Source organism: Dendropsophus ebraccatus, chromosome 14 (genome assembly GCF_027789765.1).
Source record: "Dendropsophus ebraccatus isolate aDenEbr1 chromosome 14, aDenEbr1.pat, whole genome shotgun sequence".
In the NCBI taxonomy this organism is placed as follows: Eukaryota; Metazoa; Chordata; class Amphibia; order Anura; family Hylidae; genus Dendropsophus; species Dendropsophus ebraccatus.
Genome location: NC_091467.1, coordinates 54,153,039 through 54,179,815, shown reverse-complemented (window position 1 = coordinate 54,179,815; position 26,777 = coordinate 54,153,039). Strand labels below are relative to the sequence as shown.

At 46.9% G+C, this 26,777-nt stretch overlaps 4 non-coding genes and 8 pseudogenes across 4 annotated transcripts; all 12 read right to left on the bottom strand.

Moving 5' to 3' along the window:
- Window positions 1-624: 624 nt before the first annotated feature.
- On the bottom strand, window positions 625-844 carry LOC138773614 (U2 spliceosomal RNA; annotated as a pseudogene).
- Window positions 845-5,772: 4,928 nt separating this feature from the next.
- On the bottom strand, window positions 5,773-5,860 carry LOC138773174 (U2 spliceosomal RNA; annotated as a pseudogene).
- A 970-nt stretch (window positions 5,861-6,830) lies between these two features.
- Window positions 6,831-7,021, bottom strand: LOC138773303 (U2 spliceosomal RNA). Its single transcript, XR_011360010.1, has one exon. It is a non-coding gene; the product is annotated as a U2 spliceosomal RNA (small nuclear RNA).
- Window positions 7,022-7,975: 954 nt separating this feature from the next.
- On the bottom strand, window positions 7,976-8,166 carry LOC138773302 (U2 spliceosomal RNA). Its single transcript, XR_011360009.1, has one exon. It is a non-coding gene; the product is annotated as a U2 spliceosomal RNA (small nuclear RNA).
- A 950-nt stretch (window positions 8,167-9,116) lies between these two features.
- On the bottom strand, window positions 9,117-9,307 carry LOC138773301 (U2 spliceosomal RNA). The gene has a single exon (XR_011360008.1). It is a non-coding gene; the product is annotated as a U2 spliceosomal RNA (small nuclear RNA).
- Window positions 9,308-10,273: 966 nt separating this feature from the next.
- LOC138773485 (U2 spliceosomal RNA) lies at window positions 10,274-10,513 on the bottom strand (annotated as a pseudogene).
- A 1,382-nt stretch (window positions 10,514-11,895) lies between these two features.
- LOC138773149 (U2 spliceosomal RNA) lies at window positions 11,896-11,979 on the bottom strand (annotated as a pseudogene).
- A 958-nt stretch (window positions 11,980-12,937) lies between these two features.
- On the bottom strand, window positions 12,938-13,109 carry LOC138773465 (U2 spliceosomal RNA; annotated as a pseudogene).
- A 5,474-nt stretch (window positions 13,110-18,583) lies between these two features.
- LOC138773120 (U2 spliceosomal RNA) lies at window positions 18,584-18,726 on the bottom strand (annotated as a pseudogene).
- A 950-nt stretch (window positions 18,727-19,676) lies between these two features.
- Window positions 19,677-19,867, bottom strand: LOC138773300 (U2 spliceosomal RNA). The gene has a single exon (XR_011360007.1). It is a non-coding gene; the product is annotated as a U2 spliceosomal RNA (small nuclear RNA).
- Window positions 19,868-20,817: 950 nt separating this feature from the next.
- On the bottom strand, window positions 20,818-21,030 carry LOC138773611 (U2 spliceosomal RNA; annotated as a pseudogene).
- Window positions 21,031-25,835: 4,805 nt separating this feature from the next.
- LOC138773654 (U2 spliceosomal RNA) lies at window positions 25,836-25,945 on the bottom strand (annotated as a pseudogene).
- Between the last annotated feature and the right edge of the window lie 832 nt (window positions 25,946-26,777).

Here is a 26,777-nt window from a genome sequence, read left to right as displayed (position 1 = left end):
TGGCTGGCTGCCTAGCTGGCTAGCTTATTATTAGTACCTACCTACCTACCTACCTACCTATCTATCTATCTATCTATCTATCTATCTATCTATCTATCTATCTAATCTATCCTATCTATCCTATCTATTCTATCTAATGTATCTAATCTATCTATCAAAGAACATGGAGGGTGAATTCTCCCAGCTGGAGCCGTAGGCAGGCAGCATCAGCAGGATACATCGGCCGGCCACCAGGAAATCAAATCCAAAGGAAACGGTTTAATAAACTGCACCTACCTTTCCACCTACCTGCTCGGTCGCTTGACCGGCTGCAACTGAGCTGCTTGTTGTGCTGGCAGCTGTGTATAGCAGCAAAGCCTTGATGACATCACGTCCCGCGATGACATCACCAGCACTGGCCCGGCAGCCAAGTTGTAAACAACTCTGCCAGTTGGTTGCCATGGCAACAGAGGCCAGCAAGTCTTGGACAAACAAACTTTTCGTAGCCACACTCGGGCTAATTTTTCGGGGTCGGTCCACCTGCGCACAACACACTCGAGGGATGTTTCTTGCAAAACAGTAGTTTCAGGTGCAGCCGGCTTGTTTCCTTCTTCATTCTTTTGCTCTGTTTTTTGCAAACTCATTAGGGGGTGCACTGAACCTGGAGGCACTGCAATACCAGGTCAATGCCTGGAGAGGACAGAGCAAGCTCTTTTTCCATCTCCCTGTTCTAAAAATCCATTTAATATATGGTCCCCAGATTGGGGACGTATCAGATTTTAAACTGATAAGAACAGATTTTTTTTTTTTTTTTTTTTTTTTTTTTTTTTCCTCCTCAGTTTCTGGACTACAGTCAAATGGCCATCAGGTCACCTACCATGACTCATCACAGCAACCAAGTCCATAAAAAACATCATAGGAATACTAAACAAAAAAACTAAAAACATTCAAAAAACAAAAACACAAAAAACAAAATTGGTCAAGATTACTCACATGTTACCCCATCGCGAAAATTTCCAAATGTCCTCTGCTTTGTCTTCTCCATTCCTTTTCTTTTCCACCAGATAGACGACAAAGACTCTCGCTAAAAACAGTTTTTTGCATTCAATAGGAGAAATAAAAACATGTTTAAAAACCAGCAAATTACGACAATCCCATAAAACTTCTTTAAAAATTGAAAAAACAATCCAACACACTCGGGCACTTGTCTCTTTGCTAAAATCTTGACCAATTAAAATCCTTTGAAAATTAAAATGACTAAGACCAGTAACAGCACTAAAAAAACTCTCTAAAAGGGATAAAAGCGTTTTAGCATAAAAACAGTCCCAAAAAATATGAAAAATGTCCTCCCTCCCAACACAACCTTCTCTAGGGCACTTATCGTTCACACGTATTCCTCGTCCATTCAAAAATGCCCGTGTTGGGAGACATCCATGCAAGGACAGCCACGCCACATCCCTCTGTCTATTAGAGAGACCAAAAACATTAAAAAGGTTCCAGACCTTTGCTGACTGTACAGAATTGCAGAATGGTACTTCATATAACCTCTCGTCTTTTCTCAAGGCTCGCTGTAATTTCTCTTTTTCAGGCTTACCTAAAGAGCTCAGGTTATACTGATCATTGAAGGACCTAAGGACCACATAAAAGGTAGGAATAACAAATGACATGGGTCTACTCAGATCCTTCTCACACCAGCCCCATTTAGTAAACAACCATCCTGCTAAATACCTGCACATGTCAGCGGTCCTACTATTGTTCTGGCTAGTCTTAAAAATCAATAAAAAATAATGCATTTTTAAAAACAAATCAACATTCGGAAAATTAAAACCACCATATTTCTCACTACTTAAAACCTTTTCTCTTCTCATTTTCTCCATCTTAGAACCCCAAAAAAAGATAAAAAGTTTCCTCGTCGTTCTTCTAACCCACAATGGTTTGGGTGGAAAAATCATTGCAATGTATAAAAGCATCGGTAAAATCACAGTCTTAATAATTAAAATTTTTCCTTTAAAAGATAAGTTCCGTAATTTCCAAAAATTTAACTTCTTTTCAATCTTCTGCTCCAACTCCACATAGCTCTTCCTTGCTTTTAGATCTTTCTCATAGGTCATGCCCAGGACATCAATATTGTCTTTTTCCACCACCCCATCCACTACTACTTTTTCCTGCTTACCAAAATTACATAACTGACATTTATTCCAATTTACACTCATTCCACTCACACAACAAAATAATTTAACATGTAAATTGACTCTACGTAAGTCCGCCAGGGATGTACATGTAAAAACCACATCATCCATATAACTTAATGATTTCACTGTCATACCTGCACTACCTGGGATAAAAACACCATCAACACATTTATCTTTTTGCACGGATTTTAAAAGAGCCTCTATAACACAAATAAAAAGAATTGGGGACAGAGGACATCCCTGGCGGACCCCAGATAAAATATTAAAAGCAGGACTAAAATGGCCATTAACTAAAACCTGAGCACTCACATCCTGATAAAAACCTCTGATTACTCTCAATAAAAACTCAGGGACACCAAGACGTTTTAACGCTAAAAACATAAAATTGTGTGGCACCTTGTCATACGCTTTTTCAAAATCTACAGACTCAACAAACAGAGGAGAATTATTAAAACCAGCACTGTAAACAATATCTCTTAAAATCAATAAATTATCAGTAATTCTCCTCCCTGGTACGGCACACACCTGGTACTCCCCCACCATGTGGCCCACCACCTCACTCATTCTTAATGCCACTATTTTTGCAATAATTTTATAATCCACGTTTAAAAGCGTAATTGGTCTCCAATTCTTAATGTCCCTTTCGTCTCCTTTTTTAAAAATAAGAGTAATCATACCCCTCTTCATTGATTCTGATAAAAGTCCTGAATTAAAAACATGCTGGATGACATAAGTAAAATCTTCTTTTAAAATATCCCAAAAAGCAATATAAAATTCTACAGGGAGACCGTCTCCTCCTGGCGTCTTCCCTTTCGCCATCTTGTCTATTGCTTGTTTGATCTCCCCTTCACCAACGTCACCATTTAAAAATTCTTGCATGTTATCAGGAATACAATTATCTAAAACCTTACAATAGTCGTTCATCTCTGCCTCACTAGCTCTGCTTTGATTACTAAAAAGTGTTTTGTAAAAATTACCGACCTCTTCCACCACTTCATCACCAGTCACTTCTCCTGTGGAAGTTAAAACGGATTTAAAATATCCTTTGGCCTTAAAACACTTTTTAAAAAAGAAACGGGAACACTGCTCATCCTCCTCCATCTTCTGTACCTTGGCCGCATACACAATATTCTTCCCCCTTTCCACCAATGCTTTCCTCATCTCTTCTTTTATCTTCTTTACCTCCACCTCCACATCAATCCCAACACTTTTAAATTTATATAGCGCCTCTAGTTGGGATATTAGGTCTGCTTCTTTCTTTCTCTTCTTTTTAGCTTTTTCTATGCAAGTCTTCTTAAAAAATTGTGCGAATCTGACTTTGGACCAGTCCCACCATGCTAAAATATCTTTAAAATTCCGTTTCTTTGACACACAAAATAAAAACTCCTTCTTAAAATCTTCTATTACTTCCTCTTCCTGTAACAGACTTACATTCAGCTTCCACAGCCCTCTCCCAAAGCTAGTGGATTCATTAATACTAATCTCAGCCACCACCATCTTATGGTCTGAGAAAGAAAGCATCACGTGATCGCACCGGACCACCTTAACCCCTTCAGACACAAAAATGTAATCCAACCGGGATCTACAGCGGCCACTATCCGATATATATGTAAATCTGTCATCAGTGCTAATCATCAGCCCAGTATCAATGTAACGTAAGTCTTGTATAATCTGATTTAAAGCATTGGAAGTAACATCAGTTCTTACTTCAGCAGAGCTCTCACGATCATTGGCAGATCGAATACAATTAAAATCTCCAGCGACTACTGTAAAATCACGCCCAGGCATAAAATATTTAAGAGACTCTAAAAATAAAATCCGTGCTTGTTTTTCAGCAGGTGCATAAACATTAAAAATTCTTATTCTCTGTCCCAAAAAATCCAGATTTAAAACCATACAACGTCCTGGAATTAAAATCTGGCAATCTAAAAACTTAATACCATCATTTTTCAATAAAATACCAATGCCTTCATTTTTATTGTCTGTGCATGGAGACCAAAAAGACTGCCCCTTCCTCCACTCATCTCCATGTGGGGCAGATTTTATTGCACATTCTTGTAAACAGAGGATATCCGCATTAACATTCTCGAGGCGCTCTAATATTGCTGCTCTCCTACTTGCAGACCCAATACCTCGCACATTAATTGTAGCCACACATAAACTCATTAAAAAATTAATGAGAAAAAACATGTTCACAGCCATGGCAGCTACTTTTTAAAACTCTGACTTTCCACTCTCCTCATAACACTCACATTACAATCAGGCGACCCTGGATCAGAGTCCCTGTCCATCTCTTCATTCCACTCCTGAACAGGATCCTCCTGTTCACCAGACCATCTTCCTTTTTTGGATTTCCTCCTCTCACTTTGCAATTCATCCACCTCCTCCTCCTCACCACCAGGGTGTGACTCACCACTCCCCTCGTTAGCACGTTGACCAGGTGTTAATGATGCATCAGATTCCTCTCCACCTTCTTCCATTTGCTCTCCCTCCTCCACCACAGGGTCAGTGCACTTCACTTCCATATCCACACTTAACCCCTCATTCACCAGTGACTCACCACTCCTTACTTCCTCAGAGCCACTTTGTGAGTCATTTTTCAGTTCACTTTTCCTCCCTTTCCCACCTTTTCTCTCTGTACTGGTTGTAGCACTCTGTTGTACATTTTCCACAATCACACCAGTACCAGCACCTCTCACATTTTTTCCAGACACACCAGACTCTCTTTCTTTAGGCATATCCATCTCTTTCTCACCTCCTGTATTTTTGCTCATATGCTCCTTCTTCCCTCCAGCCGCCTCAGCATAACTCCTCTTTTTATACCATAAATTACAATTTTTAGCCAAATGCTCATCACTACCGCATATATCACAAGTTTTCCTCTCTGTGCATGACCCAGCATTATGCCCAGTTTTCCCGCAATTTCTGCAACATTCTCCTCTTTCTGGACACCTGTCCTGGACATGACCATATGCATGACACCGTCTACAATATTCCAACTGCCCGTCATAGAAACAAAATCCTCTTTCTCCTCCAATAGAAAAAACTTGCGGTATACTTTTAAATCCACTTATCACATTTTCATCTTGTTTAAACTTTACCAAAAACTTCCTTTTTCCATTTAGGTAACCGTACTTATTTCTCAGTCTTCCCAAAAACTTTACTTCCTCACAGTAGCGAAGCAAAAAACCAGACACCATTTCATCGGTTACCTTAGGGTTATACATATGGATTACCACCATTTTGGACATTCGCATAAACAAAGGCACAATTTTCACCATTTTCATTACTTCTGGCTCCTCTTTCCTCTTCATCTCTTCCAAATCCTTATAGACACGCTGGCACAACTCGGAATTAAAGAAAGTGATATCGTAAATACCTTGTCTTGCAAAATCTTGTAATCCCAACACATCCGTTACCTGTAGGTACTGAAGCTTCCGGATGATCTCCAGCACCACTTGGTCCAATCCAATTTTCTCCCGATATTGTATGGGGACAAAAATCCTCACTGTGTCCTCGACTCCTCGAGACCGTTCTCCATCCATTTTTGCAGGCTTAAATACCTACGATCGCAACCCCGTAATAATCCAGGGCCCCCACAAGGAGGACCCCGATCACCACCCCCTCTGACCAGACCAAACGCAGCAAAGATACTACACTTGATCTTAGCCAAAAGGCCGAGAAGCGATGGCCACAACGGTTTCCCGAAAACTCCCCTTCTCGGACACCACGTCCTTCTTGTTAAGGCGAAGCCAGACATACATACCCTATTATGCGCTCCACCCTCTCAGATGGCGGACCGGACGTGCTTTCACACTGCATCTCCTATTGCCTAGCACTGCCTCTGTCTTCCTTTCTGCTCTCAAATCTGAATAGCTCCACCCCCCAATCACACTGCGTCTGCTTCCACCTGATGGATGGCAGACATACACGTCTCTGTCTCTGTCTCCGTCTCTGTCTGGCATACATGACATGCAGCTAGCTCTTTGGCTGGCTGTCTCTGTAGCTGGCTGGCTGTCTCTGTGGCTGGCTGCCTAGCTGGCTAGCTTATTATTAGTACCTACCTACCTACCTACCTACCTATCTATCTATCTATCTATCTATCTATCTATCTATCTATCTATCTATCTATCTATCTAATCTATCCTATCTATCCTATCTATTCTATCTAATGTATCTAATCTATCTATCAAAGAACATGGAGGGTGAATTCTCCCAGCTGGAGCCGTAGGCAGGCAGCATCAGCAGGATACATCGGCCGGCCACCAGGAAATCAAATCCAAAGGAAACGGTTTAATAAACTGCACCTACCTTTCCACCTACCTGCTCGGTCGCTTGACCGGCTGCAACTGAGCTGCTTGTTGTGCTGGCAGCTGTGTATAGCAGCAAAGCCTTGATGACATCACGTCCCGCGATGACATCACCAGCACTGGCCCGGCAGCCAAGTTGTAAACAACTCTGCCAGTTGGTTGCCATGGCAACAGAGGCCAGCAAGTCTTGGACAAACAAACTTTTCGTAGCCACACTCGGGCTAATTTTTCGGGGTCGGTCCACCTGCGCACAACACACTCGAGGGATGTTTCTTGCAAAACAGTAGTTTCAGGTGCAGCCGGCTTGTTTCCTTCTTCATTCTTTTGCTCTGTTTTTTGCAAACTCATTAGGGGGTGCACTGAACCTGGAGGCACTGCAATACCAGGTCAATGCCTGGAGAGGACAGAGCAAGCTCTTTTTCCATCTCCCTGTTCTAAAAATCCATTTAATATATGGTCCCCAGATAGGGGACGTATCAGATATTAAACTGATAAGAACAGATACTACACTTGATCTTAGCCAAAAGGCCGAGAAGCGATGGCCACAACGGTTTCCCGAAAACTCCCCTTCTCGGACACCACGTCCTTCTTGTTAAGGCGAAGCCAGACATACATACCCTATTATGCGCTCCACCCTCTCAGATGGCGGACCGGACGTGCTTTCACACTGCATCTCCTATTGCCTAGCACTGCCTCTGTCTTCCTTTCTGCTCTCAAATCTGAATAGCTCCACCCCCCAATCACACTGCGTCTGCTTCCACCTGATGGATGGCAGACATACACGTCTCTGTCTCTGTCTCCGTCTCTGTCTGGCATACATGACATGCAGCTAGCTCTTTGGCTGGCTGTCTCTGTAGCTGGCTGGCTGTCTCTGTGGCTGGCTGCCTAGCTGGCTAGCTTATTATTAGTACCTACCTACCTACCTACCTACCTATCTATCTATCTATCTATCTATCTATCTATCTATCTATCTAATCTATCCTATCTATCCTATCTATTCTATCTAATGTATCTAATCTATCTATCAAAGAACATGGAGGGTGAATTCTCCCAGCTGGAGCCGTAGGCAGGCAGCATCAGCAGGATACATCGGCCGGCCACCAGGAAATCAAATCCAAAGGAAACGGTTTAATAAACTGCACCTACCTTTCCACCTACCTGCTCGGTCGCTTGACCGGCTGCAACTGAGCTGCTTGTTGTGCTGGCAGCTGTGTATAGCAGCAAAGCCTTGATGACATCACGTCCCGCGATGACATCACCAGCACTGGCCCGGCAGCCAAGTTGTAAACAACTCTGCCAGTTGGTTGCCATGGCAACAGAGGCCAGCAAGTCTTGGACAAACAAACTTTTCGTAGCCACACTCGGGCTAATTTTTCGGGGTCGGTCCACCTGCGCACAACACACTCGAGGGATGTTTCTTGCAAAACAGTAGTTTCAGGTGCAGCCGGCTTGTTTCCTTCTTCATTCTTTTGCTCTGTTTTTTGCAAACTCATTAGGGGGTGCACTGAACCTGGAGGCACTGCAATACCAGGTCAATGCCTGGAGAGGACAGAGCAAGCTCTTTTTCCATCTCCCTGTTCTAAAAATCCATTTAATATATGGTCCCCAGATAGGGGACGTATCAGATATTAAACTGATAAGAACAGATACTACACTTGATCTTAGCCAAAAGGCCGAGAAGCGATGGCCACAACGGTTTCCCGAAAACTCCCCTTCTCGGACACCACGTCCTTCTTGTTAAGGCGAAGCCAGACATACATACCCTATTATGCGCTCCACCCTCTCAGATGGCGGACCGGACGTGCTTTCACACTGCATCTCCTATTGCCTAGCACTGCCTCTGTCTTCCTTTCTGCTCTCAAATCTGAATAGCTCCACCCCCCAATCACACTGCGTCTGCTTCCACCTGATGGATGGCAGACATACACGTCTCTGTCTCTGTCTCCGTCTCTGTCTGGCATACATGACATGCAGCTAGCTCTTTGGCTGGCTGTCTCTGTAGCTGGCTGGCTGTCTCTGTGGCTGGCTGCCTAGCTGGCTAGCTTATTATTAGTACCTACCTACCTACCTACCTATCTATCTATCTATCTATCTATCTATCTATCTATCTATCTAATCTATCCTATCTATCCTATCTATTCTATCTAATGTATCTAATCTATCTATCAAAGAACATGGAGGGTGAATTCTCCCAGCTGGAGCCGTAGGCAGGCAGCATCAGCAGGATACATCGGCCGGCCACCAGGAAATCAAATCCAAAGGAAACGGTTTAATAAACTGCACCTACCTTTCCACCTACCTGCTCGGTCGCTTGACCGGCTGCAACTGAGCTGCTTGTTGTGCTGGCAGCTGTGTATAGCAGCAAAGCCTTGATGACATCACGTCCCGCGATGACATCACCAGCACTGGCCCGGCAGCCAAGTTGTAAACAACTCTGCCAGTTGGTTGCCATGGCAACAGAGGCCAGCAAGTCTTGGACAAACAAACTTTTCGTAGCCACACTCGGGCTAATTTTTCGGGGTCGGTCCACCTGCGCACAACACACTCGAGGGATGTTTCTTGCAAAACAGTAGTTTCAGGTGCAGCCGGCTTGTTTCCTTCTTCATTCTTTTGCTCTGTTTTTTGCAAACTCATTAGGGGGTGCACTGAACCTGGAGGCACTGCAATACCAGGTCAATGCCTGGAGAGGACAGAGCAAGCTCTTTTTCCATCTCCCTGTTCTAAAAATCCATTTAATATATGGTCCCCAGATAGGGGACGTATCAGATATTAAACTGATAAGAACAGATACTACACTTGATCTTAGCCAAAAGGCCGAGAAGCGATGGCCACAACGGTTTCCCGAAAACTCCCCTTCTCGGACACCACGTCCTTCTTGTTAAGGCGAAGCCAGACATACATACCCTATTATGCGCTCCACCCTCTCAGATGGCGGACCGGACGTGCTTTCACACTGCATCTCCTATTGCCTAGCACTGCCTCTGTCTTCCTTTCTGCTCTCAAATCTGAATAGCTCCACCCCCCAATCACACTGCGTCTGCTTCCACCTGATGGATGGCAGACATACACGTCTCTGTCTCTGTCTCCGTCTCTGTCTGGCATACATGACATGCAGCTAGCTCTTTGGCTGGCTGTCTCTGTAGCTGGCTGGCTGTCTCTGTGGCTGGCTGCCTAGCTGGCTAGCTTATTATTAGTACCTACCTACCTACCTACCTATCTATCTATCTATCTATCTATCTATCTATCTATCTATCTATCTATCTATCTATCTAATCTATCCTATCTATCCTATCTATTCTATCTAATGTATCTAATCTATCTATCAAAGAACATGGAGGGTGAATTCTCCCAGCTGGAGCCGTAGGCAGGCAGCATCAGCAGGATACATCGGCCGGCCACCAGGAAATCAAATCCAAAGGAAACGGTTTAATAAACTGCACCTACCTTTCCACCTACCTGCTCGGTCGCTTGACCGGCTGCAACTGAGCTGCTTGTTGTGCTGGCAGCTGTGTATAGCAGCAAAGCCTTGATGACATCACGTCCCGCGATGACATCACCAGCACTGGCCCGGCAGCCAAGTTGTAAACAACTCTGCCAGTTGGTTGCCATGGCAACAGAGGCCAGCAAGTCTTGGACAAACAAACTTTTCGTAGCCACACTCGGGCTAATTTTTCGGGGTCGGTCCACCTGCGCACAACACACTCGAGGGATGTTTCTTGCAAAACAGTAGTTTCAGGTGCAGCCGGCTTGTTTCCTTCTTCATTCTTTTGCTCTGTTTTTTGCAAACTCATTAGGGGGTGCACTGAACCTGGAGGCACTGCAATACCAGGTCAATGCCTGGAGAGGACAGAGCAAGCTCTTTTTCCATCTCCCTGTTCTAAAAATCCATTTAATATATGGTCCCCAGATAGGGGACGTATCAGATATTAAACTGATAAGAACAGATTTTTTTTTTTTTTTAAGTTGGCTATCCCACAAAAGGGGATATCAACAATTTTATTCAAAACAAATTATTTACAACATAAAAGAAATTTTAACTAATCAAAAACATAATCAAAAACATAACACAAATCAAGGTCTCATACCGCCTTTGAAAGCAAAATAACACAATAAACGGATCATAACAAAAGATACAGAACTAGACGCCTCTAATCTTCTGATAACACTTGGGGGTACTTTGTAAGTTTCACAAAACCTTTTACCATGCTTTTCTACATGAGACCTGACTGCCTCACTTAAATGGTTGCAGAAAGACTCCCTCTCTAGAGCTTCCACCTGCACCCAAAACTCTTTTGACACACAATCATGATCTTTCCTTTCCTCCTCTGTATAAGGTCTTTCAGACCATGACTTCCCCTCCTCTGTCTCCTTTTTCTTCTCCATTTTTCTCTCTCCCTCCCTGGAAGCCCTCTTGACTGAAGGACCAGGGCTGCCCTCACACTCCGGGACCACCTCCTTCGGGACAAACTCCTCCCTACTCACTTTCCCAGGTGCAGGCTCTTCCTTTTCTTTTTCCCTATTTCTTTTCCTTTTTTTAGGGCAGGAAGCATATAAGTGATCAACACTACCACATAAATTACATGTTTTCTGCTGTTTGCATGTGTCAGGCAAATGTCCCTCCTTCTGACACTTCCCGCACCAAAGCACTGTACAATTATCTTTAACATGTCCATATTTCTTGCATTTCCTGCAGAAGTCGTCCATGCCGGCAAAAAACAGATCTCCGTTGATCCGACCAATCTTAAACCGACCCGGCGGAACATCCAGGCTCCCATCCTTCCGGACTTTAAATTTCACCACAAATTTCCATTTCATGGTCCACAGACCATATTGGTTTAGGACCTTTCCTTTTGGGACGATGTCTTCGCAAAATCTTGATAAATAGTCCGTTATTTCCTCTTCTTCAATATATGGACTGTACATTCTAACAGTCACTACGCGTTCTCTCCTCGGGAAATGAGAAATAATGTCAGTTCCATTTAGCAACACATTTTCCCTCACACATTCCAGCTTACCCATAAGAAAGCTGTGATCCTCCTCCGAGTTCAGCACTAGGTCGTAAACACCTCGTCTGGGAAACTCCAGTAAAGCCAAAATCTGGTTCTTCTTTACTCCAAACAATTTGATCAGAAGTTCCTCCACGATAAAGGCCAGTCCCTTCTCCTTTTTCTCAACATCGTGCAGAATAAACCGGACACCATTCCGTATACGAGCATATGATGGAACCTCTCCGGTGGATGATCCATCCTGGTTTGTAGCCTCCATAGCGTTAGGTCCAAACCAACGACTCCTGAACAGGAAAAAGGACACGCAAGAACACCTCACCTGCTAACCGCAGATAGGTGAGATCGCCTCTCGTTGCCCGGGGACTAATCCGCCTGCCAATAGCAGCATGGAGTCACTTCTCCAAGGCCAACAGGTCGGGTACCCCGGGCACCTTTCAACCAGATCTCCTGTAGATACTACACTTGATCTTAGCCAAAAGGCCGAGAAGCGATGGCCACAACGGTTTCCCGAAAACTCCCCTTCTCGGACACCACGTCCTTCTTGTTAAGGCGAAGCCAGACATACATACCCTATTATGCGCTCCACCCTCTCAGATGGCGGACCGGACGTGCTTTCACACTGCATCTCCTATTGCCTAGCACTGCCTCTGTCTTCCTTTCTGCTCTCAAATCTGAATAGCTCCACCCCCCAATCACACTGCGTCTGCTTCCACCTGATGGATGGCAGACATACACGTCTCTGTCTCTGTCTCCGTCTCTGTCTGGCATACATGACATGCAGCTAGCTCTTTGGCTGGCTGTCTCTGTAGCTGGCTGGCTGTCTCTGTGGCTGGCTGCCTAGCTGGCTAGCTTATTATTAGTACCTACCTACCTACCTACCTACCTACCTATCTATCTATCTATCTATCTATCTATCTATCTATCTATCTAATCTATCCTATCTATCCTATCTATTCTATCTAATGTATCTAATCTATCTATCAAAGAACATGGAGGGTGAATTCTCCCAGCTGGAGCCGTAGGCAGGCAGCATCAGCAGGATACATCGGCCGGCCACCAGGAAATCAAATCCAAAGGAAACGGTTTAATAAACTGCACCTACCTTTCCACCTACCTGCTCGGTCGCTTGACCGGCTGCAACTGAGCTGCTTGTTGTGCTGGCAGCTGTGTATAGCAGCAAAGCCTTGATGACATCACGTCCCGCGATGACATCACCAGCACTGGCCCGGCAGCCAAGTTGTAAACAACTCTGCCAGTTGGTTGCCATGGCAACAGAGGCCAGCAAGTCTTGGACAAACAAACTTTTCGTAGCCACACTCGGGCTAATTTTTCGGGGTCGGTCCACCTGCGCACAACACACTCGAGGGATGTTTCTTGCAAAACAGTAGTTTCAGGTGCAGCCGGCTTGTTTCCTTCTTCATTCTTTTGCTCTGTTTTTTGCAAACTCATTAGGGGGTGCACTGAACCTGGAGGCACTGCAATACCAGGTCAATGCCTGGAGAGGACAGAGCAAGCTCTTTTTCCATCTCCCTGTTCTAAAAATCCATTTAATATATGGTCCCCAGATAGGGGACGTATCAGATATTAAACTGATAAGAACAGATTTTTTTGATTGAAAATATCTTTATTACAATCAGTCGTCGTCAGGCATACATAAACTGTGACGCAGCACAGTTCAATAAATAAGACACTACATACTCAGCACCATGGTACAACATACAGCACAGGCTCCCTACGCTATACATCATACCACCCGCTACACTAACATTCCTGCATACCTTAACAATCCTAAAACAACAAACAATAAAGCAATACAGACAAGTGATGGGGTAAGGGGGGTGGGAGAGAGGGGGGTAGGGAGGGGAAATCACAGGCCCGAAGCTTTATTGAAAGACAACACAACACAAGGGGAGAGGGGGAAGGAGAGGGGTATCAATCCTCTTCTTCCTGGTCCGATCTGTCCATGATGGAATAGTCTCTGAGCAGGCTGTGGACCAGCCTGCGGCAGTCCAGAAAGGACATCCTCTCCTTCTTCAGAATGAGGCGGTTCCTGGCAAGCCATATAGCGTCCTTAAAACAGTTCATAAGGCGCCAGGCCTCCCGGGTTGCCTCATCGCCGAAATTCCCAGGGAACAGGCCGTACAGCACCGCGCAGTGCGTTAGCCTGTTCCTGGGCACACAGTCACTGAGTTCAAGTTCCAGGGCGTCCAACAGGCCCTGAGCAAACGGACACTGCCAAAAGAGGTGCGAAGATGTTTCCTCCACGAAGGGGCACCGGGGGCAGTACCGCGTTTTGCACAGGTTGCGGGCATGCATGAATGACCTCAAAGGCAGTCCCCCCTGAATGGCCATCCAAGACAAGTCCTTGTGCCCGTTGGTCAGCTTTGCCGAAGCCACATTTGTCCATACAGTCTCTGCGGTGGCCGCAGCGAGCCCTGGAACGAGCTCCATAGAGTCCTGTGCTCTGATGAGCTTGTGGACAGTTTTTGGCTTCCACAAGTCGGGCTTGAGTCCCTCCAGTTGGTGTTCCCTCACAAACTTGACGACGCCCCCGTAGAACCAGGGAGTGTGCCAGTTGTAAGGGATGGAGCTGTCCCACTTGTCCCAGCTCAGACCCCTCCAGAGGGGGAGGAGGAACAGGCGAGACATGGACCTGCCCGCAGAGCCATTCTTCTGTTGCAGAGTCCTCCGCACACAGTCACATACAAAGGCTGCCCGCAGCAAGGTAGGGATATCCGGAACACCTTTTCCGCCCTTGCGGGGTTCCTTGTACATCACGGAGCGCTTCACTCTGTCCATTTTGGAGCCCCAGATGAAACAAAACACGGTCCTGGTGATGGCCCTGCAGACGGTGACATGGGGGGGCCAGGCCTGTGCGGTGTACTGGAGCACAGGCAGAACTTCGTTCCTCAGGACCAATGCTTTGCCCTCAATGGTGAGGTGTCTGAGGCTCCACAGCCCGATCTTCGTATTGACCTTAGCCAATCGCTCTTCCCAGGACTTGAGGGCCGCGCCTTCCTTTCCGAACCAGACTCCAAGGATCTTGATGAAGTCCGGTTTGATGGTAAACGGGAAGGGGGCGGAGGAAGCCAGGTGCCACTCCCCGAAGAGCATAGCCTCCGACTTCCCGCAGTTGACCTTTGCCCCTGAAGCCTTTCCGAACTTCTCGCAGGTCTGGACGAGTGCGGTCACCGAACGCTGGTCAGCGCAGAAGACGGTCACGTCGTCCATGTACAGCGAGCACTTGACCTCGTGTCGATCGGGTCCGGGTACGGTGATCCCTCTGATCTCTCCGTTCTGCCGTATAGCCTCCGCGAAGGATTCTATAACACAAACAAAAAGGAGAGGTGAGAGAGGGCAGCCTTGTCTGACCCCAGAAAGAACCGGAAAGGGGTCAGTCTTCCAGCCGTTCACCAGTACCCTGCTGAAAATATCAAAATACATCACGTTAACAAAACGACAAAACATATCACCAAGTCCTAACCTACGCAGTGCCCTGCCCATGAACTCGTGAGAGACCCGGTCGAAAGCCTTCTCCTGATCAAGGCTGACCAGGGCCGCGTGTGCACGGCGGCTTTGGATGTAATGGACCGTGTCCCTCACTAGGGCGAGGCTGTCTGCGATCCTGCGGCCGGGAATGCCACAGGTCTGGTCCAGATGGACGACCCGACCGATGACCTTCTTCAGCCGGTTGGCCAGCACCTTGGCGAGGATTTTGTAGTCCACGTTCAAGAGAGAGATGGGACGCCAATTTTTCAAGTCACATCTCTCCCCCTTCCGCTTATACAGGATCGTGATCATACCCTCCCTCAACGACGGAGGCATTCTGCCCTCCACCACCATCTCCTCGTACAGCTCCAACAGGTCCGGGCAAATGAGATCCCCCAGCGCTACATAGAGCTCCGCTGGGAGACCATCACTGCCCGGGGTCCTGCCAGGCCTAAAGGATTTAGCGGCAGAGAGCAGCTCCCCCACCGTCAAGGGGGCGTCCGTGGCCGACGCACCTGCGGGATCAACAACGTTAGTGATACCTGACAGGAACTCGTCGGCCACTTCGGAGTCGGTGGTCTTCGGGGCGTAGAGGCTGCGGTAGAAGCTAGTGACAACCCCCATCACGTCCTCTTTGCCCTTCCGCAAACTTCCGGTCTCATCCCGCAGCTCAGTCAGGGGCGTGTGGCCGGCGTGGAGTTTCCTGAAAAAGAACGAGTTACATTTCTCACCCTTCTCCAGGTTCTCCACCTTGGAACGGAAGACGATTCGCTTGGATTCCTCCTCAAAGTGCCTTTGCAAGCTCTTTTTGGTCTCCTCCAGCTCCTCCTTCACGTCCCAGCCGCACCGGAGAAGGTCTTGCAGTGACCGCAGCTCGCGCTGCAGCCTCCTGAAGTCCCTCTTTCTTCCGCACGCCTGTTGACGACTCTTGGCCTGAAAGAAACTGCGAAATTGAACCTTAACAAATTCCCACCAATCACTGACACGCTCAAACATACATTTATCGTTGCGCCATACGATGTAGGCCTCTCTAAGCTCCTCCAGAACCTCCTCCTGAGCCAGTAGAGCACAATTCAGCTTCCAAGAGCCTGGGCCAGATGGGAAACCATGGCCCAGAACCCCTTGAAACAGAATGGCCCTGTGGTCAGAGAAGAAGCAGGGAACCATAGAGTGCCTAGTCTGCCTGACTGCTCGAGAGGCAAACACAAAGTCAATCCGAGAACGGAGCGAGCCATCGGGGCGGCTCCATGTATAATTAACAGAGCCGTTCCCGATGGACCCAACAACGTCCTGCAAGGATGCTTCAGTCACCATCTCGATGAGCAGTTTGGATGTGACATCCAACTTGACAGATGTCCCAGAACTGCGTCCGTCCGCTTCAATGGGGCAGTTGAAGTCCCCACCCAACACTACAGCCCTGGAGGTTGCGAGCTGGGCCCGCAGGGCCTGGAATAGTTCCAGACGCGCACCCTTCTCAGGAGAGGCATACACATTGATGAGCCTTACGGGCTCCCCCGCCCAAGAGCCGTCTGCAATTAGCAATCTGCCACAGACAAGCTCCTGAACAGAATCAAGTGTAAAGTTGCCTCCCCTGATCAGGATGGCGACCCCTGCGGACTTACAGTCGCCCCCGCCGGACCAGTAGGAGGGACCGTGGGACCACTGCCTGGCCAGATGGTTGTAGGACCTAGAAGAGGACAGAGCACATTCCTGCAACATATACACATCGCACAACTGAGCATTTAAAAACGAAAGAACTGTCTGGAATCTAGACCTATCTCTCATACTCCGCACATTTAAGCTAAAGATGGAAAGATTAGCCATGGGGAGAAAAGAAAAGGGTTAGTCACAGACTCATACGATACCACTCCGGTCGGGCGGATCCTCTTCTTCGGGGCCCGCCGGCCCGACCCATTCCCGTATGCACTCCTCCAGCGCCTCTTTCAGGTGTGCATTCTCTGGGACGTCCTCGAAGTCGAAAGCCTCCGGTTCGTCGACCAGATTCTCCACCACCTGATCCATGTCGCTTTCCTCCGGGAGGTCATCTTCGCAGACCTCGATGATCTTTTTCTTGGAGGTCTCAGCCGATGGGCTGTCCCTCACTTTCCTCTTCCTGTCGGGAACCACTGTGGGGACAAGAGGGGGAAAATCCTCCAAGGAGAGAACCACAGCAGCGGGAGGAAAGGTTAGTGCTGCTGGGTTGGGGGAGTGGGGTGGGAGGGTGGGGGTAGGGGCGGGGGACAGGGGACCCACTGAGGCAATGGGATAGGGGAGGGATTCCTCAGTGGGGGTGGGCGGGGAGGGAGAGGGGGGAGGGGGGGAAGGAGGGGAGGGGGAAGGGGTAGGGAGGGCGGGGGTGGGGGGAGGGTTAGGGGCCGTCGTCCTCTTACCCTCCTTCTTCTTCTTCTCCTTCTCCTTGGGCTTCTGCGCTGCTTGGGCTACGGCCGGCTGCTGGCCGGTCGGAGCTTTGGCAACCACGGATGCCCACGTTCTCTTTTCCCTCTGGGGGCAGGCCCTGTAGCTGTGGTCCGCATGGCCGCAGAGGTTGCAGGTTTTTGCCTTCGGACAGTCCTTGGTCCCATGCCCCGGCACTCGGCAGACTCTACAGGAATCTTCGCTGCAGTCCTTCGCCTGATGACCCTTCTTGCTGCATCTCCTGCAGATCTGCGGCATATCCGGGTAATAGATGAAGCCTGGAGCGTCACCCAAAGAGAAAGCCTGAGGCAGGTGCTGGAAACCGTCGTCCGATGACTCATCCCTGTTGAGCCTCACGACCACCGACCACTTGCCAGTCCAGAATCCAAGGCTGCTCAGGATCTTGGAGGGTTCCTTGACCACTGTGCAGTACCTTGCAAGGAATGTGGCGATGTCCTTGCCTGGGATGTACGGGTTAAGGATTGAAACCGTCACCCGCCTCTCCTCCCTTTGGATTAAGCAGTTGCTTACAAAGCGAGAGAAAGGGGATTCGGGCCTCGCTGCCTTTACCGCCTCCCAGTACCTCCTGCAGGTGTTGAAGGAGGCAAATGTCACATAGAAGATCCCAGTAAAGAAGAAAATGCTGAGGGTTTCAGCCTTGGAGAAACCCTGGTCCAGGACCATCTTCTTAGCGAACACATCCTCAGACATGTCCGGCTCTCTACCATCCACCTTCTTCAGTCGCATGGCCACCGTAGTGCGCATCCAGGGCCGCAGTGTAGGGACGCCTGGATCCGCAGCCTTGCTGGTCGTCGGCTGAGCTGGGGCGGCAGAGGAAGAGGCATCCACGACCCGGGCCTCCTGGCTCTTCCTCGCTTCCTTCTGCTGGGTCTTCTTCATCTCCGGTGCTGGTGCTGAAGAGGCCATCGCTTCTCCCGGTCGAGCTCTTTCCTGGTGGGCGGAGCTATGCAGATCCTCGTCGAAGGGGGCGGAGAGATGCAAATCCTCGTCGCCGGCTTCTTCGGGGTTCAGCGTCGTCCTTCTCGGGGTTCCGGGGCGTCTTCGTCGATCGTTCGTCGGCAGGCGGGATCGAAGTGGTTCTCCGGTCAAACCGTCGGGCACAGGACAATCGAGCAGCAGGCCGAGAGGAAGGTTCACTCTCGTTCCTGGGGAATAGCCCTACACCCAATAGCTGCAGTGAGCTTAAGACGAATTAAATCGCCGATGCCCAAAGGCCGAGTGCAGGGGGTACCCCAGGACCTGAGCCGTCAAGTCAAGGCAGTTCAGTAAGACAAGGTACTACACTTGATCTTAGCCAAAAGGCCGAGAAGCGATGGCCACAACGGGTTCCCGAAAACTCCCCTTCTCGGACACCACGTCCTTCTTGTTAAGGCGAAGCCAGACATACATACCCTATTATGCGCTCCACCCTCTCAGATGGCGGACCGGACGTGCTTTCACACTGCATCTCCTATTGCCTAGCACTGCCTCTGTCTTCCTTTCTGCTCTCAAATCTGAATAGCTCCACCCCCCAATCACACTGCGTCTGCTTCCACCTGATGGATGGCAGACATACACGTCTCTGTCTCTGTCTCCGTCTCTGTCTGGCATACATGACATGCAGCTAGCTCTTTGGCTGGCTGTCTCTGTAGCTGGCTGGCTGTCTCTGTGGCTGGCTGCCTAGCTGGCTAGCTTATTATTAGTACCTACCTACCTACCTACCTATCTATCTATCTATCTATCTATCTATCTATCTATCTATCTAATCTATCCTATCTATCCTATCTATTCTATCTAATGTATCTAATCTATCTATCAAAGAACATGGAGGGTGAATTCTCCCAGCTGGAGCCGTAGGCAGGCAGCATCAGCAGGATACATCGGCCGGCCACCAGGAAATCAAATCCAAAGGAAACGGTTTAATAAACTGCACCTACCTTTCCACCTACCTGCTCGGTCGCTTGACCGGCTGCAACTGAGCTGCTTGTTGTGCTGGCAGCTGTGTATAGCAGCAAAGCCTTGATGACATCACGTCCCGCGATGACATCACCAGCACTGGCCCGGCAGCCAAGTTGTAAACAACTCTGCCAGTTGGTTGCCATGGCAACAGAGGCCAGCAAGTCTTGGACAAACAAACTTTTCGTAGCCACACTCGGGCTAATTTTTCGGGGTCGGTCCACCTGCGCACAACACACTCGAGGGATGTTTCTTGCAAAACAGTAGTTTCAGGTGCAGCCGGCTTGTTTCCTTCTTCATTCTTTTGCTCTGTTTTTTGCAAACTCATTAGGGGGTGCACTGAACCTGGAGGCACTGCAATACCAGGTCAATGCCTGGAGAGGACAGAGCAAGCTCTTTTTCCATCTCCCTGTTCTAAAAATCCATTTAATATATGGTCCCCAGATAGGGGACGTATCAGATATTAAACTGATAAGAACAGATACTACACTTGATCTTAGCCAAAAGGCCGAGAAGCGATGGCCACAACGGTTTCCCGAAAACTCCCCTTCTCGGACACCACGTCCTTCTTGTTAAGGCGAAGCCAGACATACATACCCTATTATGCGCTCCACCCTCTCAGATGGCGGACCGGACGTGCTTTCACACTGCATCTCCTATTGCCTAGCACTGCCTCTGTCTTCCTTTCTGCTCTCAAATCTGAATAGCTCCACCCCCCAATCACACTGCGTCTGCTTCCACCTGATGGATGGCAGACATACACGTCTCTGTCTCTGTCTCCGTCTCTGTCTGGCATACATGACATGCAGCTAGCTCTTTGGCTGGCTGTCTCTGTAGCTGGCTGGCTGTCTCTGTGGCTGGCTGCCTAGCTGGCTAGCTTATTATTAGTACCTACCTACCTACCTACCTACCTATCTATCTATCTATCTATCTATCTATCTATCTATCTAATCTATCCTATCTATCCTATCTATTCTATCTAATGTATCTAATCTATCTATCAAAGAACATGGAGGGTGAATTCTCCCAGCTGGAGCCGTAGGCAGGCAGCATCAGCAGGATACATCGGCCGGCCACCAGGAAATCAAATCCAAAGGAAACGGTTTAATAAACTGCACCTACCTTTCCACCTACCTGCTCGGTCGCTTGACCGGCTGCAACTGAGCTGCTTGTTGTGCTGGCAGCTGTGTATAGCAGCAAAGCCTTGATGACATCACGTCCCGCGATGACATCACCAGCACTGGCCCGGCAGCCAAGTTGTAAACAACTCTGCCAGTTGGTTGCCATGGCAACAGAGGCCAGCAAGTCTTGGACAAACAAACTTTTCGTAGCCACACTCGGGCTAATTTTTCGGGGTCGGTCCACCTGCGCACAACACACTCGAGGGATGTTTCTTGCAAAACAGTAGTTTCAGGTGCAGCCGGCTTGTTTCCTTCTTCATTCTTTTGCTCTGTTTTTTGCAAACTCATTAGGGGGTGCACTGAACCTGGAGGCACTGCAATACCAGGTCAATGCCTGGAGAGGACAGAGCAAGCTCTTTTTCCATCTCCCTGTTCTAAAAATCCATTTAATATATGGTCCCCAGATAGGGGACGTATCAGATATTAAACTGATAAGAACAGATTTTTTTTTTTTTTTTTTTTTTTTTTAAACCTTCAGGTTTGGTTACATTCACCAAGGGAAAAACTTTCGTTTCGCACGCAGTTTACCTTCTTTTACCCAGCGTGAACTTTTCCCATACTCATCATACGGTTCATTTCTGTTCTTTTATTTTTAAACAATTTCAAAAACAAATCCAACTAAAACATATTCACACTAACCTACACCTTCACCAAATGCCTCCACTTCAGGAACTTCCATATCCCTTCGGCATCCTCCTCCCCCACCCTCTGCTTATCTAACAAATAAACTACGTATAATTTGCTCAAGATCATTCTCAAACAACCTTCTGTTGGAATGTCTTTTCTCTTGAACACATATAGATTCCTTACATCCCACAGAACCTCTTTAATTATTGCAAGTAACACAAACCACACTCTTCTATTTCTCCTCCCAACCAAACATAACCCAAACAAAACCATTTGATACGAAAAATTCCTTAACCCAGTCAACTCCTTACATAAAGGCCCTATTCCCTTCCAAACCTCCTGCGCTCTATCACAATTCCAAAACAAATGCATCACACTTTCAATCCCTCCACATCCTTCCCTAGGACACAACTCACTTCTCCCCAACCCACGATTCTTCTGGAATTCTCTCACAGGTAACGCCCCATGCAACCCTTGCCACACAATCTCCTTCTGTCGATTTGATATGCCCTCAGTCTCCAGACTCCTCCACACCCTACTCACATCCAACCCTCTAACCATATTAATTGGGCACTCAACCTCCCTCCCATTTATAAACTTCATCACACTCCTTTTATTCTCCAACACCTCTTTTCGCACACCCACTAAATTATAATTAACTAAACACCTTTCCACATACACATACCAACTCGGGCTTTCGAATGCATACGGAACTCTCAAATCTCTCTCCATCCATCCTACCTTACACAACATTCTCCCTGCCAAATATCTTAACATACATGCTGAATTCTGTTCCCCTCTCATCATCCTTCTCACCATAAAAATTACATTCACCCCCAGATACACTTCAATATTTGGAAAATTTAACCCACCATTCCTCCAATCCTTCATCACAATCTCTCTTCTCACTCGCTCCATTTTCGTACCCCACAAAAACATAAACAAAATCCTTTTCACCTTTCTCTCCATTCTATACCCTGGTGGAAAAACCACCGCCACATACAACAATATTGGCAATATCACACTTTTGATTATCAACACTTTTCCCACCATTGACAAATCTCTCAATCTCCAAAAATTTAATTTTTTTGACACTTTCTCACACACATCATCCCAACTCTGTCTTCCATTTAAACTTTCATCCATTTTAACCCCTAACACTTTAATTGCACCTTCCACTCTCTCTATACCCACATCTTCACCCTCGCCAACCCTCCCAAAACATTTATACTCACTCTTCTTCCAATTCACTTTAAACCCAGACGCTCCACAAAAAAACGCAACCAATAATTTCGCTCTCCTCACACTTGCTGCAGACTCACACACCACACAAACATCATCCATATATGCCAGAACTTTGGCTTCTCTACCTCTACTCCCAGGTATCTTAATCCCCCTCAAAACCTTGTCCTTACGAATTAACTGCAATAAAGGCTCCATAGCACAAATAAACGCTATAGGGGATAGAGGGCATCCCTGCCTAACCCCCGAACACACTTCCACTCTCTCAGACAACCATCCATTTATCTGAATTTTACTAAACACATTCTTATACAACACTCTCACTACATTCACAAAATCACTTGGAAACCCCATTCTCACCAATACTTTAAACAAAAACTCATGCGCCAAACGATCATACGCCTTTTCGAAATCAATCGACACCACACTAATCTCCTGCTTTCTACTCATACCATCCCATAACATATCCCGCAACAAACATAAATTTTCACTTATCCTTCTTCCTGGCACTGCACACACTTGTTCTTCTCCAATCACCTGATCAATCACACCTCTCATCCTATTTGCTATAATTTTTGAAAAAATTTTATAGTCTCCATTCAATAAAGTTATAGGCCTCCAATTCCTCACATCCTTTGCGTCCCCTTTTTTATATATTAATACCACAATACCACTCCTCATACTCTCAGCCATTCTACCATTCATCCATATATATCTAAACACACTCACCAAATCCTCCTTTATTATCTCCCACATAGTCTTGAAAAACTCAACAGGCAAACCGTCTTCCCCTGGAGTCTTATTCAACGCCATACTCCCAATAGTCTGTTCTACCTCTTTCATTCCAATCTCTCTCATTAAATTCCCACACTCTCTGGTATCCACCTTTCTATCAATCCCTGCCAGTACTTCTGATTCTAAGTCTCTATCACACTTTCTCACTGCATACAAATCATCATAAAACGCTTTCACCACCCCAAGCACACTCCTACCACTCACCACCCTTCCATCATTCCCATACACTCTCACCAGATCCTCCTTCTTTCCAAACACCTTCTTAAAGAAATATCTTGAACACTTTTCATCCTTTTCAAGTTTATCCACTTTCGCTTGGTACATTATTTCTCTCCCTCTCTCATTCATCCAACTCTTCAAATCCCTTTTCACACTCTCAATCTCATCCTCCACATCCACACCACCCTTCTTTAGTTTGTTCAAAAATACCAATCGCTTATTTAACCATGTATACCTTTTTTTCCTATCTGCTGCTTTTTTATACCCATACCTTTTAAAAAACACCCCTGATCTTTCTTTCACCCAATCCCACCAACACAGAATATTCTCAAACTCACTTTTTCTCTCACACCATTTCCTATACCTCTCTTTATACTCAGAAACAATCCCATCCTCCTCTAGCAACTTAACATTTAATTTCCATACTCCCCTCCCACTTATACACTCAACATCCAAAACTACCTCACACAACACACACTCATGGTCTGAATATGTCACCGGAATCTGCGTATACCCTCTACCCAACATTCCCTTGGATATAAAACACATATCCAGCCTTGACTCATATCTTCCACTATCTGCGCGATATGTTTTTGGGACAGGGTCCACTCCACACACCTTCACCATGTCCTGCAAATTAAAGTCCACACACATACTTTTCACCATATCGCCTGCCACATCCACACTTCCCTCAGTCTCACAATTGAAATCCCCCACCCACACCAAAGGCTCTCTCCCAGGCAAAAAAAATCTAACTGCCTCAAACAAAGTCACCCTCTCCTCCCTCCTCACGGGTGCATACACATTAATTAAACGAAATTTAACCCCACAAAACTCAACTGAAACCAGCAAACACCTTCCCTCCATAATAACAGTGTAAGAACAAACATTAAAATTATAACTTCTAAATAATATTCCCACCCCATCATTTCTATTTTTATTAGACACTGACCATATTGCTGGTCCATATGTCCACTCCTCCCTCCCAGGTTCTCTTTCTAACCCACACTCCTGCACACAAATAATATCGGCGCCAATTCCAGCCAGTATTTCCAACACCGCTCTCCTCCTGATCTTACTTCTGAAGACCCTTACATTGGAGGACAAAATTCTCACAGACATTTAACACCACAACACATTAACAACCCTAAGGAAGAAAAAAGACACATAAGCTTCAGTTCACTTTTCTGCTGATTGTCTCTGCAGGTATTTCCTGGCTACCGCCCACATCCATCCCGGTTTCAGATAGCGATTGGAAACGATTTTGCGTCTCCACCACCTCCGATTGTAGGTCATCACCGTGGGACACTCTGGCTGTTTTCTTGGGGGGACGAAAAAAATCATCTCTCTCTTCCCCCTCACCACTCTCCACCTCTGACTCAGACCAGTCAATCCTCAGGGACTCAGGAGTCTCTACCACTTCTGGGCTTTGTGGTTCCTCCACAACTTCTGGACTTTGTAGCTCCTCAATATCTTCTCCTCTTTCTGTTCTCACACTTTCCACCACCTCCTGTGCCATTTTGTTTAACTCCTTCAATACCTTCTCTCCAACACTCCCCTCCTCCTCCACAACACTTTGCTCTCTCCTCTCTTTTCTGACATCTTTCCTTCTCACATCCTCCTTCCTCCCCAGAACCACCATCTTAGTATACTTATTCACATCTTCTGCCCACTTTTCTTCTCTCTTTTTTGCTATTTCTGGACAGTTTCTATATACATGCCCTGCTTCATTGCAAAAGTCGCATGTTTTAGGGGACGGGCAGGCTCCAGCCTCATGACCAGGCTTTTTGCAATTTCTGCATCTCTTCATCCCAGGACACTCTGTACTTATATGTCCAAAGCAAAAACAATTTCTGCAGTACGACGGCTGACCTTGATAATATAAGTAGCCTCTATGGCCCGCAATGGTGAAGTTTTGCGGGGGGTGCTTCACTCCTCCAATCCCATTTGGATCCACTCTTAACTTCACCCAATATTTATAGGTTCCATTAAAGACCCCCAACACACTCTTCTGTTTTATCCCACCTTTTACAGTCGAGCAGTATACATTTAAGAAATTTTTCAACATAGCCTCCTCTGTAAAAGGGTTGTAAACATGCAGGAACAAAACTTTTTCCTCCAATTCAAATAAAGGTATAGCTTTCACCCCCTTTAAAATAGGATTATTGGCGTTCGCCTTAAAAATCTCAAAAAATTTCAAACAATCGCTCTCCACAACAAAAGAAACATCGTAGGTCCCAGTCTTAGGAGCCTCTTGAACACAAAATAACTGATCCAAAGAAAATCCGGCCATACCTTGAACAACTTCTCTTCCAATAAACACAATGTTGTTCTTCTGCTGGTCAGCCACATCCACCACAATACGGACAGTTCTTTCCAATCCATTGGAGTACTGCATCCTTCCCTTCTGTCGGTAATCCACAGATAAGATCTCCCCTCTTTGCCCCTGCTTAAAAAGCAGGACACACGCACCTCCCAACCAAGACCAAGCACAGATACTACACTTGATCTTAGCCAAAAGGCCGAGAAGCGATGGCCACAACGGTTTCCCGAAAACTCCCCTTCTCGGACACCACGTCCTTCTTGTTAAGGCGAAGCCAGACATACATACCCTATTATGCGCTCCACCCTCTCAGATGGCGGACCGGACGTGCTTTCACACTGCATCTCCTATTGCCTAGCACTGCCTCTGTCTTCCTTTCTGCTCTCAAATCTGAATAGCTCCACCCCCCAATCACACTGCGTCTGCTTCCACCTGATGGATGGCAGACATACACGTCTCTGTCTCTGTCTCCGTCTCTGTCTGGCATACATGACATGCAGCTAGCTCTTTGGCTGGCTGTCTCTGTAGCTGGCTGGCTGTCTCTGTGGCTGGCTGCCTAGCTGGCTAGCTTATTATTAGTACCTACCTACCTACCTACCTACCTATCTATCTATCTATCTATCTATCTAATCTATCCTATCTATCCTATCTATTCTATCTAATGTATCTAATCTATCTATCAAAGAACATGGAGGGTGAATTCTCCCAGCTGGAGCCGTAGGCAGGCAGCATCAGCAGGATACATCGGCCGGCCACCAGGAAATCAAATCCAAAGGAAACGGTTTAATAAACTGCACCTACCTTTCCACCTACCTGCTCGGTCGCTTGACCGGCTGCAACTGAGCTGCTTGTTGTGCTGGCAGCTGTGTATAGCAGCAAAGCCTTGATGACATCACGTCCCGCGATGACATCACCAGCACTGGCCCGGCAGCCAAGTTGTAAACAACTCTGCCAGTTGGTTGCCATGGCAACAGAGGCCAGCAAGTCTTGGACAAACAAACTTTTCGTAGCCACACTCGGGCTAATTTTTCGGGGTCGGTCCA